Source organism: Mya arenaria, chromosome 1 (genome assembly GCF_026914265.1).
Source record: "Mya arenaria isolate MELC-2E11 chromosome 1, ASM2691426v1".
NCBI lineage: Eukaryota > Metazoa > Mollusca > Bivalvia > Myida > Myidae > Mya > Mya arenaria.
In genome coordinates this window covers 4,331,882-4,347,297 of record NC_069122.1, presented here as the reverse complement: position 1 = coordinate 4,347,297, position 15,416 = coordinate 4,331,882, and the positions used below count along the sequence as shown (strand labels likewise).

Genomic DNA, 15,416 nt, shown 5'->3' with positions numbered 1-15,416 from the left:
CTACAGCATATGTTCAGAAGAAAATCTGTTAAACATAGCATACGTTCTAAGCATAACTGTAAAAATATTGGTGGATTGTAACCGGGGCCTCAAACAAATCTTCTGTCTGCCATCTATTAGAACGCTGAAAATAAAGATAGAAAAAACAACTCGCGTTTGTTAAAAAAAGACATCCTAACGTACAATATTATAATGGAAATTACAGAGACTTGCCAAGCAATCAGAAAGAAGCTAGACACGTAGACAAAAACGATTTATATACATACAAGTAAGGCGAATAACAATAAGTGGAAAGGTGAGAGTCCTGAAGGGTTAGCCCGGTTATTAGTACATACTCCCTTGTTCATGTTCGCACAAATACTAAGATGGTTTGGAAGTGTACTTGCAAATGGTGATGCCAAAGAATGCATTTACCATTGTTGCCAATGCACGATTTCAATCAAAAAGACTAGTGATCTATGTTGCCCTACCGAAAGACATTTCTCTCAAATGGTATGCATTAATGTGTTTTTTCAGAAATCGAGATGCTTATTAAAAAATAAGAACCAAAAATACATTAACATATCATGTTTTCGTTTACTGTTCATTGTATCATTGCAGGAACCAACATCTTGTAATTGATAACATTATTTTGTTTGATGAATGTAAATCTCCATCATACACCAGTTAAAATGGATTTGATATGACAGGATTGAAGTCTTACTTGTCGTAATGACACTAGTGAATGTCCCATCATTATGTCAATATACAAGCACGAAAGCTTAGTCACTTCCTTTTGTTCCGTACTATGAATGGATGGACTAATGCCTAATGGTGCGATTAATATTTTATTAGCGGTTTGCTATATCAACGTTTGATAAGTTTTATATTGGATCATAGTGTTCCTTATTCTTCTTAATGTTTGCCGTGATGCCATATAGTTGTGAAAGCCATTAAATGTTCCCCCTATAATTATAATGTATAATTCTGCTTTTACGAAGGAAAAGCAAGAGAACTGTAAGGCACTTATTTTTGAACACTTAATCATAGGATTACATAAATTACAAATAAACCTACTTAATAGAGTGTTAATATGCGGGTAACACGATATGTCCTTTTATTTGTAGTGAACCCTTTTTATATATTGGTCCAATTGTATCTACATATGAGAATGTTATTCATATATGTCGTATTTTATTAAATTGTTAATTACTAACAATGGTTATTCACTCTTAAAATTAATATATAATCCTGTGATTCTTTCTATCTCTGAATACAATTAGGATTTGCATCACAGAAGAATTCATGTAGGTTTCCTGTTTATTTAATGTACATAAACTTTTTTATTTTTAACGAAAACGGTTTACAACAGCAAAAACATATCAAAGCAAAAGACATTCTTATGAAATAGATAAACGTTCATTTCTCAGCACGATCAAACACTTAATATCAGTTTATGTTTGTTTATTAAGACTTCGGTGTTCTATCGTTTGCTTTGCAACGCGCTTTCTATTCTTTATAGAGTGGCTCGAATGGGTCTGGCTGTTAGACGTTGCACATTTCACTGCATTGACACTGTATATAATTGACAAAGCTAACATCAGCGGCTGAAATAGGCTGACTGCAGACGAAGTACATTTTTCTGCATTGTTTATCATTGACACAGCTAACGACAGCGGCTAAAATAGAAAGTTACACAGTTCGCTGCAACTTTCATTATAGACACATCTAATATCTATTGCTCTATTAGCACTGGTTATCAAGCAAAATGCATATTTATGATTTCAAGCCAATGCTAAACCAACACACTTAATATTTATCAATGCAGAGCTGTTTTGAGAAATTGGCTATTGGTTACCACATAAAAGAAACACTATTAGGGCCTAACAGTTGCTTAGAGTATGCAACGGTAATCATCGACAACTGTGTATTTTAGCAGTAATACCTGTGAAACAAAAACACTTTACAGTGCTTTAAGAGTACAGGTGTTTTCAGGGAATGTTATCGTAGAGAGGGGCTTTATCTTGTCTTATTCCGATTAGCTATGGATTACGTAGCAAGAATGTTGATGAAGCTTTTAACACTGACTGGTAGTTGGCATTTAAAAACCAATCCAACTACTTCTTTTATGACTTCGTGTTATCGTGTTGCCAAGGGTTGGGCATTTTTTTGTTGCATTTGGTAGAATAGTATACATTTTTAACCCACAATTACACTGTAAAAGTTCGCACTTGCTAGTATGTAATATTATATAGCTCATGATTAGTAACGCAATGTAGTTTTGACACTAAATGTTAAAGTGCATTTTGTCTTTTTTGTTTAAAGACGAATTCGATTAACACAGATTAAAAAAATACTACACAGCGTGTTATGTTATCTGTTAAGTAAAATCAAATGTGTTGCAAATCTGTTTAATTCAGCAGATGTTTACTAACATTCCGATATCTGCATTCCTCCAAAGTCTGGCCAGATTCCTAGAAACTGCTGTTCTATCGTAATTATATGATTCCATTTTGTCATCGAGGATAAAATAAAGGCATCGTCGGACACCCCCGATACACACTACGCTATGCTTCGTTGCGTACCGTGGGCAGTTTGGCAAGAGAAATCTCGTAAGCATGGCTAATTAATGAGGCACTTTCATTGGTTTCACCAAAGTACTAGATATTTTACGGTTGAAAAATATCCTGGTGATTGCCGGAGTTGAGCCGGGTCCGCCTTCTTATTACAATACTATTTGGCAGTAGTCTAGACCACATGGCCACGGAGGCTACTGACACTATAAGATTATCGAACAATATTTGAATATATCATGCGAATTAATTGGATTTTTTTTTTGTCTCTCCTGCCTCATGCATATTCGTTAAAACGAGATTATGTCAGTCAATTGTCCCACGGTATGTATTGAGTGTAACGGAAGAATGTACCATGGTTGCCGACGATGGAATAAGTGGAATAAAGGAAGCGTGATGTTCCTCTTGCATTAACGCGAAAAAAGTTCAAGATATTACATGACACTTTCCACACAACATTACGCAGATGTAATTAAGGCTTATATGACGCAGGTTAATTAGTGTTAAACTCTGTTCATTGTTCAGCTTTAATCAAAACAACGGACGATGACAGTGACTTATTAATCCTTTGTTATTTAGTATCACAATACAACTTTATAATTTAAACCCCCATTAGGTCTTAAGTACACTGTTTCAAAATTATCCAACCAAAATAATTACATAGTTTTGGCAATCCACGCACTTGTATATCAATTAGAACAATAACGTTATTGATTAAGTGTTTCCTTATAAAGAGCATTGTCAAGTTATCTACTTAAGATAATCCAGATGTATTTGATTGCGTCTTGATCACATAAGGAATGTCTCATAATGAACAAATTGTTGAATGAACTTGTGTGGATATTACTTTGCTTGAAAATGGTGGCAGTAACGTAAAGGTAAGATAAGTTTACGTCGAGCTGATCAACAAAACCATTAACAAAATGCTCTTTAATGAATATCTCTTTCAATCAAATGCAAGATTGTTTTATCAGTACGATTCACAATTACACATTACAATACGAACAGTAAACACCTTACTGGGTATCACGCTCTCACGCTCATTATACACATTAATGGTTACCACACTCAATACACACACAATACACACATTACTGGTTACCACAAAAATATACACATGACAGGTATCAATTGCAATATACACATCTACTGGTAACCACTGACAATATACACATTACTGGGTATCACGAACGATATACACATCACTGGGTATCACGTACAATATACACATCACTGGGTATCACGAACGACATACACATTACTGGGTATCACGAACGATATACACATCACTGGGTATCACGTACAATATACACATTACTGGGTGTCGCGAACGACATACACAACACTGGGTATCACGAACGACATACACATTACTGGGTATCACGTACAATATACACATTACTGGGTATCACGAACGACATACACATTACTGGGTATCACGAAAGATATACACATCACTGGGTATCACGAACGATATACGCATCACTGGGTATCACGAACGATTTACACAACACTGGGTATCACGAACGATATACACATCACTGGGAATCACGAACGATATACACATCACTGGGTATCACGAACGATATACACATTACTGGGTATCACGAACGACATACACATCACTGGGTATCACGAACGATATACACATCACTGGGTATCACGAACGATATACACATCACTGGGTATCACGAACGATATACACAACACTGGGTATCACGAACGATATACACATCACTGGGTATCACGAACGATATACACATCACTGGGTATCACGAACGATATACACATTACTGGGTATCACGAACGACATACACATCACTGGGTATCACGAACGATATACACATCACTGGGTATCACGAACGATATACACATCACTTGGTATCACGAACGATATACACAACACTGGGTATCACGAACGATATACACATCACTGGGTATCACGAACGATATACACATCACTGGGTATCACGAACGATATACACATTACTGGGTATCACGAACGATATACACATCACTGGGTATCACGAACGATATACACATCACTGGGTATCACGAACGATATACACATTACAGGGTGTCACGACCGATATACACATTACTGGGTATCACGAACGATATACACATCACTGGGTATCACGAACGACATACACATTACTGGGTATCACGAACGATATACACATTACTGAGTGTCACGACCGATATACACATCACTGGGTATCACGAACGATATACACATCACTGGGTATCACGAACGATATACACATCACTGGGTATCACGAACGATATACACATCACTGGGTATCACGAACGATATACACATCACTGGGTATCACGAACGATATACACATTACTGGGTATCACGAACGACATACACATTACTGGGTATCACGAACGATATACACATTACTGGGTATCACGAACGACATACACATTACTGGGTATCACGTACAATATACACTTTATTGGGTATCACGAACGATATTCACATGCCTGGGTATCACGAACGATATTCACATCCATGGGTATAACGTACAATATACACATAACTGGGTATCACTTACAATATACACATCACTTGGTATCACGTACAATATACACATTACTTCTTATCACCTACAATATACACATCACTTGGTATCACGTATAATATACACATTACTTGGTATCACGTACAATATACACATCGCTTGGTATCACGTACAATATACACATTATTGGGTATCATGAAGCTATACTCATAACTTGGTAGAACGTATAATATACACATAACATATTATCACATACAATATACACATAACTTGGTATCACGTACAATATACACATGACTTGGTATCACGTACAATATACATATAACTTTGTATCACGTACAATATACATATAACTTGGTATCACGTAAAATATACACATGACTTGGTATCACGTACAATATACATATAACTTGGTATCACGTACAATATACACATAACTGGGTATCACGTACAATATACACATAACTGTTATAACGAACGATATACACATAACTTGGTATCACGTATAATATGAAAATAACTTGTTATCACGTACAATATACATATAACTAGGTATCACGTACAATATACACATAACTTGGTATCACGTACAATATGCACATAACTGTGTATCACGAACGATATACACATAACTAGGTATCACGTGCAACATACACTTAACTTTGTATCACGTACAATAAATACATAACTGTGTATCACGTGCAATTTACACATAACTTTGTATCACGTACAATATACACATTACTTGGTATCACGTACAATATACATATAACTTGATATCAAGTATAATATACACATGACTGGGTATCACGAACGATATACACATAACTTGGTATAACGTATAATATACACATAACTTGGTATCACGTACAATATAAACATAACCGGGTATCACCTACGATATACACATAACTGGGTAGCACGTACAATATACACATAAATGGTTATCACGTACAATAAACATATAATTTGGTATCACGTACAATATACATATAATTTGGTATCACGTACAATATACATATAATTTGGTATCACGTACAATATACATATAATTTGGTATCACGTACAATATACATATAATTTGGTATCACGTACAATATACATATAATTTGGTATCACGTACAATATACATATAACTTGGTATCACGTACAATATACATACAACTTGGTATCACGTTTCATAAACATATTACTGGGTGCTATGTTTTAAAGTTCAAGCATTGCAAGCCCTTAATGGCTTTGACTTCAGATTTTAATTTTACAACTATTATTATTCTTGGACAAGAGTTTTAGTTCATTGCACTAATACCTATATTAAAAAACCTTTTATTGCCAGATTAAAGTATGTGCATGTACTTAATTGATCGTTATATTGTTACCTTTTTTGTACAAAATGCATGGCAAATAATGATGTGAAACAAAACTATTTATTACTTATTGAAAAAGAATCTTAATCACAAGAATAATATTATTAATTAACTAGTCTGTTTTGTAATTAACGACCGTGCATTATTTGTCAAGAGCAAACGATGTGCACAATCGGAAATGAGAATGCATACAATCAAATTGACAACATCGCGATCAGATTATTTTACTAAGGATTGTCTACTGTTAAATAATGTGTTCTTGTGTGCATAAATATTTTCTTTTTGCATTTAAATACGTCCAATGATAGTAAGGGCAAGATTGGTATATGGCAATATTAAACAAGTAAAATATGCTCTCAATGAAAATACTTTTGTTAACAAATGAAATCAGCTACATATACAGCTGTTTACCAATTCTAGCTGATTACCATCGTAAATAGTCTAAGCAAGGGTCAAGCCTGCGAACTTCTGATCTAAAATACACTAGCCGTTATGGAGATAGCATCGATATTTGGGTACAGTGTGCCAGTCACCCTCGTAGTACTTCTAGACTTTAATGAGTTGTGGTCTTGTTCTATTGAATGTGAATTACAAATCCAAGTTTATTATTTGATATTTCTGATTCAAATCTTAAAATAATTAAAATAAAGATCTGAAGGATTTGAGTTAATTTGCACGAGGCAATATCATCAATTTGCTGCATTTCCAAAATGTTATTGGTTATTGTTTCCTTATAAGAACATGCGTATATATGTCAATTTAATTGATCTCTATGTTTATGAAATATATTTTTTTAAAAAGCAAATCAAAAAATATGTGATAAAAAACTTGTTTTCAAATTTAACGATTCGCTCATGTTTTTGGACCAAAAAATTGTTTTCCCGGTAATGCATCTAGAACACTTATTTTATCATTAGTTTACTCTATAATATCGAAATTGCAGAACCAAATACAGTTATAGCATAAAGAAGTATTTTGATTTATTGGGGCTCGAGCCCACGCTGGTAAAAGTAAGAAAACAGCCGGCTCGTCCAGACTTTCACCGGGACTTGTGGTGGATATGTTGACCTGTTAAGGATAGATTGATAACATTACGTGATAATGTCAATCAACCAATCACGCAACACCACAGCCGTACTTAATTTTTAATCACGTTATAAACGCAGACGAAAAGTGTGGTCTTCAGAGACAATATTTACTTTAGGGTTCCAGCTACTAGTTCTTTTGTTTTAACACTCCTTCTGATTTGTCCCACTTTATTTCGTTATTAAAAAAGTGCATTTTACAAACCATGAGCGAGTCACTTTAAATGAGAAGACAAACGCTTATAAATCCTGTCCTTTTACGAACCGATGTTATAAATGGCATATTTATCATGTATATTGAGCATAATGAAAAAAAATAACACTTACACACATTAAGTTTAGAAACTAGAGCACACTGTTAACATAACACTATATTTTATCTTATAAGATTAGGGAAAGTACACTGTCAAACGCATATTTTCATTTGTGTTAATAAAAATATTAATTCAACACATTTACATGTTCAGACGAAGATGCATCGTTGCAAGATACCATGTGGTTTTAACAGATGACATTATAAACGTAATTAAAATTCAACCAGCATAACATGTCATGGACATACGATGAGAAACAAGTAAACAGAGTTTGTTTAAGTGCTTGGATATTCTGGATTGTCAAGTTTAAAAGTTTTTATACAGGTAAACCATTACCATGATTTATTCAGAAAATTAAGATTGTTCGATAAATTTATTATGTATAACCTTGTCTACAACTGAATTAAATGCTGTCGATTCTATGTGTAAGCAGCAATGATATTTCATTACATTTATATTGAGTTAAATGGCAAAATAATTGACTTTCCCCTTTTCTATCATCGCTTCATACCACTTTTACCTCTTATCTACCACGAATGTAAATACAAAATAAATCTCTTTAAATCATTCAAGTCGGTAAACAAAATCCCGTTTGCTTGTTCGGCAAATCATTCTGTATGAAAACGGTATTATTTCAAAACATACGTGGTTTACATGTCGTTGGTTATTTTTGCGGTATTTAGACCTTGGTATTTAGGCTATGTTAATAAGATCATGGTTGAAGTATAGTTCAAACATGGTGAATAGTATTTATGTGTTTGTGGTTTTTAAAGCTATATGTTGTCCTAAAGTAGTATGCTCCTTAACAACCATAGGTCCAGCTAGCAACGAAAACATACAACATAAGTTGGAATAGTGATTTTTTTTTTTAAATCGGACCAAATTATATTACTAGGTTTCAAAGAGTTCGGGAGTATGCCCTTGAGTGTATGAAAACTCTTATGAAATAGGACATTTTTGTATTCAATTTATATGATTATTACTCAAAGACCATCCCTAGGTGCATTAGGCTATTTTTCTGTATATTATTTAATATGTTGTCTAGTTATGATTTGATTTATTTCATCCTTTGCTCTTACATTCCGGCTTATCAGATAAAGACTAGCATACACGTTCTTTCATTTTTATGAACAAACAAGACATAGAGATGATACATACACTTACAAACAATTGGCACAAAACATACAAAAGGGTTAGGTAGTGATGATAACATGGTCTCAGTGTTTTACAATAACGCTTTGATGTATTGCCTTCAGATTATTATAGTGATAATATCTTATCGTTCAATATCCTGTTATTGATTTTCTTGGTTTTGTTAACAAAACTATTTCCCCACTGTGGGGGTGTTTTTCTAGGGAAATGGATAAAAAATATGTGCGACATCACGTTCTAGTGATTTCTCTTATACTTGTCTGCACCCAGGTATGTGAAAAACAGATGCAGGATTCTGAATCAGTTGCTGAATCATTAGGCACCAATCAGTCAGGCATTATTTCCGGTAATACAAGATTGTTTTATTGTGGGTTTGCTCTTTGAGAACCTAAGTGGGAGCCACTACCAGGGCCTTTTTCAGTCTGACTTCGGTTTGTTTATCACAATTATGCTATCTTCCTACTTTTGTTATATTCCATTCTTTATTTATGAAATATTCTCTTTGATCTCTTTTACAATGTAAGTGTACCCTAATTAAACTTATTGTAGCTCATTTGTGAAGAACTGCTGAAGAAGTTTACCATACAGTAAAACGCACAGGGACTTACCCAATAATTCAATTATTAGGCAGACACTCTGTTTAGAGACCCAATGCTTGGGCCCAAGGGACAAACAAATAGACCGCACAGGCATCGAAAAGTGTTATCAATATATGTCGGGGTTTACTGCATGGGAACGATCAGGGAAGCATGAATTCACTACGGATTTAAACAAATTCATTCACACGCAACAGGACACTTGACCCATCATTTATCAACTTCATGACAATGAATATTATAGTAAACAGATCCTGTGATTCAAACTCGTTCATTTACAGGTAATTGATTTTTTTGTTGTTTTTGTGTTCTCTGTCTTTGGCGTTTAACCTATTAAACGGGGTTTATGTTTTAACTTTTGGCTATTGAGCTTCTTTCTGTAGTTTTTCACATAAGTATTCAAGCCAGTGAATAATATAGTAAACAAATCTGGGGATTTAAACTCGTTCATTAACACACAACCGGACACTTAACCCATCATTTATCAACTTCAAGATATTGAATAATATAGTAAACAAATCTGGGGATTTAACTCATTTATTAACACGCAACCGGACACTTAACCCATCATTTATCAACTTCTACATATTGAATAATATAGTAAACAAATCTGGGGATTTCACTCGTTCATTAACACGCAGCCGGACACTTAACCCATCATTTATCAACTTCAAGATATTGAATAATATAGTAAACAAATCTGGGGATTTAACTCGTTCATTAACACGCAACCGGACACTTAACTCATCATTTATCAACTTCAAGATATTGAATAATATAGTAAACAAATATAGGGATTTAACTCGTTCATTAACACGCAGCCGGACACTTAACCCATCATTTATCAACTTCAAGATATTGAATAATATAGTAAACAAATCTGGGGATTTAACTCGTTCATTAACACACAACCGGACACTTAACCTATCATTTATCAACTTCAAGATATTGAATAATATAGTAAACAAATCAGGGGATTTAAACCCGTTCATTAACACGCAACCGGACACTTAACCCATCATTTATCAACTTCAAGATATTGAATAATATAGTAAACAAATCTTGGGATTTAAACTCGTTCATTAACACGCAACCGGACACTTAACCCATCATTTATCAACTTCAAGATATTGAATATTATAGTAAACAAATCTGGGGATTTAAACTCGTTCATTAACACGCAACCGGACACTTAACCCATCATTGATCAACTTCAAGATATTGAATAATATAGTAAACAAATCTGGGGATTTAAACTCGTTCATTAACACGCAACCGGACACTTAACCCATCATTTATCAACTTCAAGATATTGAATAATATAGTAAACAACTCATGGGATTTAAACTCGTTCATTAACATGCAACCGGACACTTAACCCATCATTTATCAACTTCAAGATATTGAATAATATAGTAAACAAATCTGGGGATTTAAACTCGTTCATTAACACACAACCGGACACTTAACCCATCATTTATCAACTTCAAGATATTGAATAATATAGTAAACAAATCTGGGGATTTAACTCGTTCATTAACACGCAGCCGGACACTTAACCCATCATTTATCAACTTCAAAATATTGAATAATATAGTAAACAAATCTTGGGATTTATCTCATTTATTAACACGCAACCGGACACTGAACCCATCATTTATCAACTCCAAGATATTGAATAATATAGTAAACACATCTGGGGATTTAACTCGTTCATTAACACGCAGCCGGACACTTAACCCATCATTTATCAACTTCAAGATATTGAATAATATAGTAAACAAATCTGGGGATTTAACTCGTTCATTCACACGCAACCGGACACTTAACTCATCATTTATCAACTTCAAGATATTGAATAATATAGTAAACAAATCTAGGGATTTAACTCGTTCATTAAAACGCAGCCGGACACTTTACCCATCATTTATCAACTTCAAGATATTGAATAATATAGTAAACAAATCTGGGGATTTAACTCGTTTATTAACACGCAACCGGACACTTAACCCATCATTTATCAACTTCAACATATTGAATAATATAGTAAACAAATCTGGGGATTTAACTCGTTCATTAACACACAACCGTACACTTAACCTATCATTTATCAACTTCAAGATATTGAATAATATAGTAAACAAATCAGGGGATTTAAACCCGTTCATTAACACGCAACCGGACACTTAACCCATCATTTATCAACTTCAAGATATCGAATAATATAGTAAACAAATCTGGGGATTTAACTCGTTCATTAACACGCAACCGGACACTTAACCCATTATTTATTAGCTTCAAGATATCGAATAATATAGTAAACAAATCTGAGGATTTAACTCGTTCATTAACACGCAACCGGACGCTTAACCCATCATTTATCAGCTTCAAGATATTGAATAATATAGTAAACAAATCTGGGGATTTAACTCGTTCATTAACACACAACCGGACACTTAACCAATCATTTATCAACTTCTACATATTGAATAATATAGTAAACAAATCTGGGGATTTAACTCGTTCATTAACACGCAACCGGACACTTAACCCATCATTTATCAACTTCAAGATATTGAATAATATAGTAAACAAATCTGGGGATTTAACTCGTTCATTAACACGCAACCGGACACTTAACCCATCATTTATCAACTTCAACATATTGAATAATATAGTAAACAACTCAGGGGATTTAACTCGTTCATTAACATGCAGCCCGACACTTAACCAATCATTTATCAACTTCAAGATATTGAATAATATAGTAAACAAATCTGGGGATTTAACTCGTTCATTAACACGCAACCGGACACTTAACCCATCATTTATCAACTTCAAGATATTGAATAATATAGTAAACAAATCTTGGGATTTAAACTCGTTCATTAACACACAACCGTACACTTAACCCATCATTTATCATCTTCAAGATATTGAATAATATAGTAAACAAATCTGGGGATTTAACTCGTTCATTCACACGCAACCGGACTATTAACCAATCATTTATCAACTTCAAGATATTGAATAATATAGTAAACAAATCTGGGGATTTAACTCGTTCATTAACACGCAACCGGACACTTAACCCATCATTTATCAACTTCAAGATATTGAATAATATAGTAAACAAATCTAGGGATTTAACTCGTTCATTAACACTCAACCGGACACTTAACCCATCATTTATCAACTTCAAGATATTGAATAATATAGTAAACAAATCTTGGGATTTTAACTCGTTCATTAACACGCAACCGGACACTTAACCCATCATTTATCAACTTCAAGATATTGAATAATATAGTAAACAAATCTTGGGATTTAAACTCGTTTATTAACACGCAACCGGACACTTAACCCATCATTTATCAACTTCAACATATTGAATATTATAGTAAACAAATCTGGGGATTTAAACTCGTTCATTAACACGCAACAGGACACTTAACCCATCATTGATCAACTTCAAGATATTGAATAATATAGTAAACAAATCTGGGGATTTAAACTCGTTCATTAACACACAACCGGACACTTAACCCATCATTTATCAACTTCAAGATATTGAATAATATAGTAAAAAACTCAGGGGATTTAAACTCGTTCATTAACACGCAACCGGACACTTAACCCATCATTTATCAACTTCAAGATATTGAATAATATAGTAAACAAATCTGGGGATTCAAACTCGTTCATTAACACACAGCCGGACACTTAACCCATCATTTATCCACTTCAAGATATTGAATAATATAGTAAACAAATCTGGGGATTTCACTCGTTCATTAACACTCAACCGGACACTTAACCAATCATTTATCCACTTCAAGATATTGAATAATATAGTAAACAAATCTGGGGATTTAACTTGTTCATTAACACACAACCGGACACTTAACCCATCATTTATCAACTTCAAGATATTGAATAATATAGTAAACAAATCTGTGGATTTCACTCGTTCATTATCACGCAACCGGACACTTAACCCATCATTTATCAACTTCAAGATATTGAATAATATCGTAAACAAATCTGGGGATTTAAACTCGTTCATTAACACGCAACCGGACACTTAACCCATCATTTATCAACTTCAACATATTGAATAATATAGTAAACAAATCTGGGGATTTAAACTCGTTTATTAACACGCGATCGGACACTTAACCCATCATTTATCAGCTTCAAGATATTGAATAATATAGTAAACAAATCTGGGGATTTAACTCGTTCATTAACACGCAACCGGACACTTAACTCATCATTTATCAACTTCAACATATTGAATAATATAGTAAACAAATCTGGGGATTTAAACTCGTTCATTAACACGCAACCGGACACTTAACACATCATTTATCAACTTCAACATATTGAATAATATCGTAAACAAATCAGGGGATTTAAACTCGTTCATTAACAGGCAACCGGACACTTAACCCATCATTTATCAACTTCAAGATATTGAATAATATAGTAAACAACTCAGGGGATTTAAACTCGTTCATTAACACGCAACCGGACACTTAACCCATCATTTATCAACTTTAAGATATTGAATAATATAGTAAACAAATCATATAAATAATATGTTATCTTCAAACGCTCAACGACTACATACAATTCTTCACCGCACACCAATGAATGCAGCTGGTAAAAATGCTGACCTCAGATTGATTGACTAATAATTCATAAGAAAAAACATACAAGCCACATCCTGGTACATAAACACGAGATACTCACTATTTTCCTGGGAGTAAACACATGAATCACCCACTGGAGGACAATGAAATTGGTCACCAAGGACGTTTGTCGACCAAAATGGTTTTATTATGATTAATATCAAAGTGAATATCTAAATTTAGTATAAATCCGCATGCCATCTATTATGTCTGAATTAAATTCAGAATAATACCTTGGAAAAATTTACAATCTCTTCAAGATAATTACATACGTTAATATACAGGCCCTGACTGTGAAAGATAATTCATTCAGGATACCATCAACTCATTTCGGGAGAAATGAGGCATTTCTGAAATTTGTTTTGTATAAGAATTGTGTTTTATTTATCGAATTGCTTTGATGTTATGACTTATAAAATTTTAAACGGTGTTCTATATATACAAAAGGAACAACGCAATGTATACTCTATTCCTTAGAATTAATAAACTAGACTTGCCTTCGGACATAAAACTGATGCTTTTTGATGCTATTATTGTTCCCATTTTTAAGTAAGGATGTAAAGTATGGGGCTTTGAAAACCTTGATCTATTGGAGCAACTTTATTGTGTTTTGTTGCGCCGGGTTACATATACTAGGAAGAGTACTCCACGATTCAAGCTCTACTCGGAACATGGTAGATACCCTCGAGTTGTTATAGTTTAAACAAGAACGATAAATTACTTGAGTAAACTCCTTTCATCACATGACCCGAAAACAAGTTTCTTTACACATACATACATGATACACATAGCGATAATTTAGTTGATTTAACGGGTTATTCATAGGTATGACTTGACCAAACAAGGGTACCTGCAACACATGTTAGTAAACTTGTGAAATCTAACCTTGTAGACCAATTTCAGCAAACTTGTTTTGAACAATTTAATATTTCGTCTAAGGGTTGAATGTATTCTCTGTTTAAGTTCAATGTAAAATTTGAAGAGTACCATAATATCTTATCCAAATCTCAAGGTTTTACATGTTTGCATTTCCGTACTAGCAACCATAAATTTCCTGTCGAATATTGAGGCTAAATGCTGAACTACATGTCCATAAAAGGAGTGTTGTTTTGTTTTCTAAACGAC

At 33.7% G+C, this 15,416-nt stretch overlaps 1 protein-coding gene across 6 annotated transcripts in view; it reads left to right on the top strand.

Moving 5' to 3' along the window:
• LOC128231717 (neuromedin-K receptor-like) overlaps nt 1-15,416 on the top strand; it is a 102,704-nt gene that overhangs the window by 51,162 nt on the left and 36,126 nt on the right. Inside the window, exon 1 of one of the 6 annotated variants that reach the window (XM_052944841.1) lies at nt 3,306-3,430. The exons of 4 other annotated variants lie outside the window; for them this stretch is intronic. The gene's annotated coding sequence lies outside the window, so the exon portion shown is untranslated. Of the gene's footprint in view, nt 1-3,305; nt 3,431-8,063; nt 8,174-15,416 lie in introns of those variants that run through there. One more of the 6 variants, XM_052944878.1, reaches the window with a different exon arrangement.